Source organism: Panthera pardus, unplaced genomic scaffold, assembly GCF_024362965.1.
Source record: "Panthera pardus isolate Hobbes unplaced genomic scaffold, ASM2436296v1 HiC_scaffold_7, whole genome shotgun sequence".
NCBI classification, from domain to species: Eukaryota; Metazoa; Chordata; class Mammalia; order Carnivora; family Felidae; genus Panthera; species Panthera pardus.
The window spans coordinates 66296020-66304165 of record NW_026527002.1 but is presented as its reverse complement, the minus strand read 5'-3'; the positions used below and the strand labels follow the sequence as shown (position 1 = coordinate 66304165).

Here is an 8146-nt window from a genome sequence, read left to right as displayed (position 1 = left end):
CCTTAGACGACTCTGCGAAGAGAACCCAGTTATGCCACGCACGGACTTCAGATCCACGGAACTGGATGTTGTTTTAAGTCACAAAGTCTGTGGTAATTATTACATAGCAATAGACATCCAACACGCATGGAACATTTTATTAGATGCATAAAAACCGATCAAGTGTCAGTTTTTCAGACTCAGTAACATTCCTCCACCACAGACACCAGGCTGACTATTGAACTATTGTCCCTGGGGGCGCCTGGGTGGCTCAGGCTGTTAAGCATCCGACTCTTGATTTCGGCTCAGGTCATGATCTCACGGTTTGTGAGTTCGAGCCCTGCATTGGGCTCTGCGCTCACAATGCAGAGCCTGCTTGGGATTCTCTCTCTGCCCCTCCCCAGCTCTCTCTTTCTCTCAGAATAAACTATTGTCTCTGAGTTCCAAACCCACCCTTCTCTGCCCCATCTGTGATGGTGGGCTGGATTAGATGCCCCTGCATGGCTGTGTTGGGGAGGGGTGATTCCTAGAACAAAGGAAGGAAGAAAGGGCCATGACCACCCACCTCAATCATTATCACCCAAACACATTCAAGTGGCTTTTTGAAATGTTTCTGTGCCATCCTACACACAGGTACTCCAGCACAAGATGCTTTCCCTCGGAAATATAATCAACCTAGAACAGTAAGTCCTGATGTTCTCAGAACATTTCCCCGGGTGAACAACAGTTAACAGGACTGGGGGGCGGGGAGGGGGCCAACAATAGGATCCTGTTTACTCTTGTGAAAAGAAAATATGTGCCTTCCTCTTTCAAGTTGAGAATTCCCTAAGAGCAAGGAGGAATAAAAAGTGAAACACTGCCACCCACTGGATGGAAAAAGCCTGCAGAGGAAATTCAAAGTACTCCAGCCGTTCAAGGCCCCAGCATCCTACTGGACTTTAAACCGAAACATCAGCACTCCAGGGGCATGGACGGTGACTTTTCAAACACCAGCAAGAAAATCACTGAGAGATCAAGTTAAAAGTTTAATCGGGCAACTGTGCCCCTTTTGGCATTCTGGATTTACAATAGTGTCCAAAAAACGGCAACAATGGTCTGAAGACAACTTCTACTGCACAATCCTGCTTTAGAAGTAAGTAGGTGCCTGCTTGGAGAGTGGAAAGCATTTGTTGTTTTCTCTCTCGGGCGAAACATACGAAACAACAAAACATTTTAAAGCAGACTTGGCATTTTACAAAGTTCTGTCCTTTTTCTCCTGCACCAAGAGAAAAATCACACTCCTGATGATTTGGGCCTAAGAACGGGCCTCTTAAGATTTACTAAAGACAGAAGTTCACCATACTTTCATTGGGAGATTTTTGAATCGAGAAAACAAGCTAATTTTTCATGGGCTTTATTTTAAATAAGTGTCACTTTTATTCAGTTGGTCTTAAGGGACCACTTAAGTTTTTGATCTTCTTGGGGTTTTTTTGACAAATAACTGAAGATGCCATGTATCAATGAGGGAAGTTGAGCATTAATAAGGCTTTGGGGGGGTGACAGTGGGGTTCATGAGGTCCAGAGACAAGGACCAAGAAAGAATTCCTGAAGATGTCTTTGGTGCAAAAAGGTGATTTTATTGAAGCAGGGGACAGGACCCGTAGGCAGGAAGAGCTGCCCCAGCAGAGAGACTGGTTTTATACTGTGGAGATGGGGGAGGTAAAGTCCAGGGGAAGTTTCCAGTAAGACTTTCATATGCTAAAGAAGACTCCCAGAATAAGAGGCCTCGCTATTGTCAGGCTAAGGGTTGTTTTTCCCTCTAGCAAAGCATTAGCATTAATACAGTAGGGAGTTCCTAGAGAAACATTTTACTCGGCCAGCCTCAAGTATTTGCCAATGGGCTGCAGGTTATAAGGAAATCTAGTTCTATTTCCTTCTGCCTTTGTTTCCCACATCGCTGTGGACGGGTGATGGAGACTTAGGTCCTGCAGGACTATGAGCTCTATCAGTTATCCATTTGCTTTTCCCCTTTCCTTTGTTCTTGGGCAGCCAGGAGTGCCTGAGGAATATCACATATGCCACCTGGGGGTGGAGTGGGGGGTGGGGGCGGTGTTTGTGACCTGTCAGCTTGTCTTATGCTCCCTCATCAGGCATGAAAAGTATACATTTGAGATGAGAACATTTAAGATGAAAAAATCCTAACCGCGTAACGTGAAATGGAAAAAGCAAGGGACCAAGCTTAATGGAGAGGATGGTTCCAGATAGTTCCAGGTGTCTACCTATGTCTATGTCTGTGTATCCGTGTGTGGGGGGGAAAGTCCTGCAAAGAAACACGCCCAAATCTCCCAGTGTTCAACTCTGCGCAATGAGATTATGGTTGACATTGTCTTCTTCATTTTTTCCTGCATTTTCCAATTTACCACAGTGAAACCGAATTGTGTCCTAATTAGAAAAAAAAACCTGTGACTTAAAAAGCTTTCTAAAAATAATATAGGGGCTCCTGGGTGGCCCAGTAGGTTAAGCCTCTGACTTTGGCTCAGGTCATGATCTCGCAGTTCGTGAGTTCCAGCCCCACTTCAGGCTCTGTGCTGACAGCTCAGATTCGGATTCTGTGCTTCGGATTCTGTGACTCCCTCTCTCTCTGCTCCTCCCCCACTCACACTCTGTTTCTCTCTCTCTCTCAAAAAGAAACATTAAAAACAATTTTTTAAATAAAAATAACATAAAAGTTTAAGCGATTGTATAGGCCATGGCTGATGGCGATTTTAAAATACGTGTATATCCCTAATTGCTGCCACAGTTGGAATAGTCTAGGTCAGCAGTTGTAATCATTTTGGTCTCAGGGCTCCTTTATAATATTAAAAATTATTGAGGCCTGCAAAGAGCTTTTGCTTGAATGGATTATATTTGTATCTATTGATATTCAGTAGAAATTAAAACCGAAAAAGTCTGAGCATTTTTTAAATTCAGCTAAAAATAAAATAAATCCATTGCATGTTTCCATAAACAACATATTGAACGAAAAATAACTATGTTTTCCAAAGAAAAAGTACTTTAGTGAGAAAATTAGCATTGCTGTATGTCCTTGCAAATCTCTTTAATGTCTGGTTACTAAAGGCAGCTGGATTCTCATGTGCTTCTGATTTCACCTGTCATGAGACATTATTTTGGTTAAAGTACATGAGGAACATCTTGCCTCACAACAAATACGTATTTGGCAAAGAGAGGAAGGAATTTAATAATCTTTTCAGATAATGGCAGATATTCCCTTTTTTAAAAAATTTTAAGTTTTTTTTTTTTTTTTCTTTGAGACAGAGGGGCAGGGAGGGGCAGAGAGAGAGAGGAAGAAAGAGGATCCCAAGCAGGCTTCTCAATGGCAGCGCAGAACCCGACCTGGGGCTCAAACTCACAAACGGTGAGACTATGACCTGAGCGGAAGTCAGACACTTAACCCACCTAGCCACCCGCCATTTTTTTTAGTTTTTTTTTTTTTTTTTTTGCTACTATAACCAAAACTGCAGTGCATATCCTCCTACACATATGTCCAAGTATGTCTAAAAATAATATGCCCAGGGGTCATAATGTATCAAAAAGCATAGTGTATTTTGATATATTCAAATTTCCCTCCAAAGAAAGTTACAATAATTTACCTTCCAGCTAATACTATGCATGCTGCCTTAGACCTTCACGAACACTGGGGATTACCATCTTTTTCATTTTTGCCCGTGTGTTGGTTGGGTGCAAAATGCTACCTCACAGTAGTATTAGTTTGTGTTTAATTAGGAATTGATGTGTTTTAATTTTTGTTAGCTATTCTATTTCTTTTCCTATGAACTGCCTATTCATACATTTTTCCCATTTTTCTTCTCTAGCTTGCCTTTTTTTTTTCTTAAAAGAGGTTTTTGTATAGCAAATGCAGCAGGCACAGAGATGCAGCCCTCCAATCTCCTTTCGTAGAGCTGTCCAGCTGCAAAGAAGGTGGTCTCCGGAGTCAAGGAGGAGAGACAGGCATGGCTTCCTTCACTACTAGGCTAATAAGCCATTTGCAGATTTTAGGCTCCCCAAGGAGGAATACTTCCTCCAGGGAGCACCACAAAGCCTCCACTGAACTGGTAGTTGAGGCTGCCACCTGGCCACGTTGGATTTCTCATGTCATTGAAAGAACAGGTAACCAAAGGTTTGGGGTTGCGGGGGGGGGGGGGGGGGGGGTGGCGTTGGTCACTGAACTGGCCAAGTAACTCTGGTTAACCACCGAGGGTAAACTGAATCACTACCACACAACAGGCAACATAAGTTCCAGTTTCCAGCTTCTCTCCCTCGGCCAGGCTGTGCCCCATCCTAAGAGTCTGAGTCTTAGTATCACCAGGGACCTCCTCCCAGCTCCTGGGGGGTGGTGCCTTCTCCTTAGTGGTCAGCTTCCTGACTCCCGAGGGAGGGCTCCTCCTCCATGCGTCTAGGTTCTGGTAACGCTAACCTCTTTCCAGGTTTACTTCAGACCTGGGGGTGCTAGAGTTCCTGCAGTTATTAACTGTGTTATGTCAGTTTTCCTTTTTTCCCCCAAAACTGTTCCACTGATTCCTTCTATCTTACTTATCTCTATTAAAGTAATTAGTGCAGCTTCTTGAGGCACCTGGGTGGCTCAGTCGGTTAAGTGTCTGACTTTGGCTCAGGTCATGATTTCACAGTTCGTGGGTTGGGAGCCCCGCAATGGGCTCAGTGCTGACAGCATGGAGCCTAGCACCCGCTTCGGATTCTGTCTCCATCTCTCTCTGACCTTCCCCCCGCCCCAAATAAATAAGCATTAAAAAACTTTTTTTTAATAAAAATAAAATAATTAATGTGGCTTCTATTTTCTAAATAAACTCTGATAGACAAATGAAATTCTCCACAGAAGTGCTGCATAAATTCTTACAACCTCATTGCTAGGAACTTTTATGCCTTTGCTATATAGTATCTTTTAAGATATTTAATTTTTGTTTATTCCTGGTGAATAGAGATGCAATTAATTTTGATCTGTGATTATACATCTACCCATGTTGTACTTATTATTTCTAATAATCCACCAGGTTAATTTGTTTCCTATATAAAATTATACTATCTCTGGATAATGGCTTTTTCTTTCGTTCTTTGCAAATCTTTTTTTTTTTTCTTCACTGTTAGAACCTCCCACATATGATTTAATAAAAGTAGGAATTATGGGTATCCTAATCTAGTTGGATTCAAAGGCAATGCTTCTAACACTTCACCATTAAAATGCTGTTTGTTGTAGGTTTCTAGTAGTACATCAGATTGAGGAAGTTCCTTTCTCCTCTTAATTTGTTAAAAATATCATTGTCTTTTTTTCTTCAATTGGGTGTTGCATTTTATCAAAATCATTTTCCGCATCTATTGAGATGATCATATAGATATATTTTAACTTTAGTGACATGAATTGTATTAATAGATTTGTTAAATGAGCCCTACATTCCTGGAATATGCTCAACTTGCTATATTTTGTAAATTTCACAGGGGTACAATTTGCTAAATATTTTGCTTACAATTTTGCAACTACATTCATGGGTGAGATTAGACTGTAGTTGGCCTTTCTTGGCCCACGCTTCTCTGAATTTGCCCTGAAAGTTATACTAGCTTCATAGAATGAGTCTTTTCTCCTTTTTACTTAACAGAAGAATTTGCCTAAGTTGAAATTATCTATTCTTTGAAAGTTTGGTAGAACATATCTATAAAATTATTTAGATTAGGTGTTTTCTTCGTAAGATTTTAAATTACTGATTTAACAGTTACAGGACTATTCAGACTTTTGGTTTCTTCCTGAATCACAATTTTACTAAGTTATACTTTTTATAATGTTGTCAATGCTTTCAAATTTACCAGCATAAACTGTCACACACTCTTTTTTTTTTTTAAGTTTTATTTATTTTGAGAGAGACAGAGAGAGCAAGTTGGGGGGGAGGGAGAGGGTAGGGAAGAGAAAAAATCCCAAGCAAGCTCCATGCTGTTAGAGTGGAGTCCAACACGGGGCTCAAACCCATGAGCCTGAGATCATGATCTGAACCAATATATTCTGGTACTTTTTTAAACTCTACCAGATCTATGGTGATGACCCCTTTTTAATTCCTAATGCTACTTTGGTTTCTTCTTATGATTAATCTAATTTATCTTTTGGCAGTGGGCTTCCTGTTTGTATTTTTTGTTTTCTAACTCATTAATATATCAGCAGTTAATCCTTTTATAAAAGAATTCTCCTTAAATGGTCCTGATTTTAATGTGTCATCTGCCTCCATTTGGGGCCCTGACTGATAAGCTGTCCATCCCCAATAACGCTTTTTAGCTTAAGGTCTACTTTGTCTTATGTAAATATCAGGTTTCTTTTGGTACCTAGTTTCCTTGTCTATCTTTTCCATTATTTCACTTTCAACCCTTTCGTGTTTTTAGGGTGTCTCCCATAAACATCAAGTTGACAGGTTTGGGGGATATGGGATAGAATTCAACCTAACAATTTGGTTGTTTTTTTTTTTTTTTTTCTTTTTAAGTTTGCAAACTTAGTCAATTTATGTGCACTGTGATTCCATGAATTTAGGCTGTTTCACCATATTTCTGCTTTTTATTTGACCTGCTTTTCCTTCTCTATCCCACCCCCCCCCACAACCTTTTTCCTTATTTCCCTGTTCCATATTTCCCTTCTACCAATTTCAAAGTTATAGACTCTATTCCCTTAGTGTTACTCATATTTTATCATGCAGAATCCAAATCATTTCTAGCTACTTCCATGAACCATCTTCACAGAAGCAATCAATACATCACACATACATTGTTGCATATACTCAAATTTCGTACTTGCCCCTTTTATTCTCAACTAGCCAGAGTTACCAATAAAAGGCCAAATTGTGTGCCTTTTTGCTCAAAACCTAATGATTTCACACTTTAGTCCAAGTGCTTACAATGGCCACTAAGATACCAAACCTTCTGGCCTCTTCTCCTGCTACCAGATTTATCCGACAACCACTCTAGTTTCCTTACCCAGTCTTATCACATTTCCTGAAGTTCCTTGGACACGATACACATGCTCTTACCTGAGAGCCTTTGCACCGGTAGTTTCCTCTCCCTCAAGACTCTTTCTCAGACGGCCACATGGCTCATATTCTCATTGAGTCTGCATTTAAATGTCTCCCTCTCATTGAGGTCTTCTCTGACCAGTTACTGATGAAATACATTCCCATTCCTTGGTGTTTCCCATCCTTCTCACCATGACTTTTTTCCTATAGCAATTACCACCTACTAATGTGCTGTCCTATTTTGTTTAGTGTGTATCCCCACTAACTAGAATGTAAGCTCTATGATATCTGGAATTAATGCACTGATCCATCCCTAAAAACTAGTATTTTGCCACTTAGTAAGTGTACAGTAAGTGTTGGGCGTGCAAGTGAAGAGTATTATTTACTATTTGAAAAGTATAGTGAGCATAGAGTGAACTCTACGTAAAACTTCTCCTGACTCACATGCTATTATCTTTGGGGACTATTGTCCTGTTTCTTTTCCCAAATTAAACATTTTTATATTTATTCAGAAAAAATTGAGATTAATCAACATTTTAATCACCATCTTACACAGAGAAGCCTTCCTCACATTGCAAGAATTCCTTCTAGAATAATTCTCCTTTATTTGAATTTTTTTTTTTTTTTGAGCTGAGTCCAATAATAAACTCGGTAATGCATATTTGAAAACATAGGTCTTTTTCACCCTTGTTGAAAGATAATTTTTGCTGGACTCACAATTGTAGGCTAGCATTTTTTCCAAGTATTTTTGTGATTGAATTGTTTCCTAAATTCATTATTGATATGCATTGGATTCCTGTATCTCCAGATTCTTATCTTTCATCTGCTCTGGACAATTCTCAAACATTTTCTCTTTGGAATCTACCTCACTTCATCTTTTCATTTTCTTATCTGATCCCACAGACTAAAAGGACAATAGGAATGCAGGGATACTTCAGAGATACTGCGGGTTTGCTTCCAGACCACTGCAACAAAGAGAATGCAATAAAGTCAAATGAACTTTTTGGTTTCTTAGTGCATGTAAGTTATGTTTACATTATACTGTATGTCATTATACATAATTCTGTAATAGCATTGTCTAAAAGAATGTACATATCTTAATTAAAAAATGCTTTATTGCTAAAAACTGCTAA

At 39.8% G+C, this 8146-nt stretch overlaps 1 long non-coding RNA gene across 1 annotated transcript; it reads left to right on the top strand.

Moving 5' to 3' along the window:
- Positions 1 to 937: 937 nt before the first annotated feature.
- On the top strand, positions 938 to 8146 carry LOC109273177 (uncharacterized). Its single transcript, XR_002082885.2, has 2 exons — positions 938 to 1111; positions 7917 to 8146. It is a non-coding gene; the product is annotated as an uncharacterized LOC109273177 (long non-coding RNA).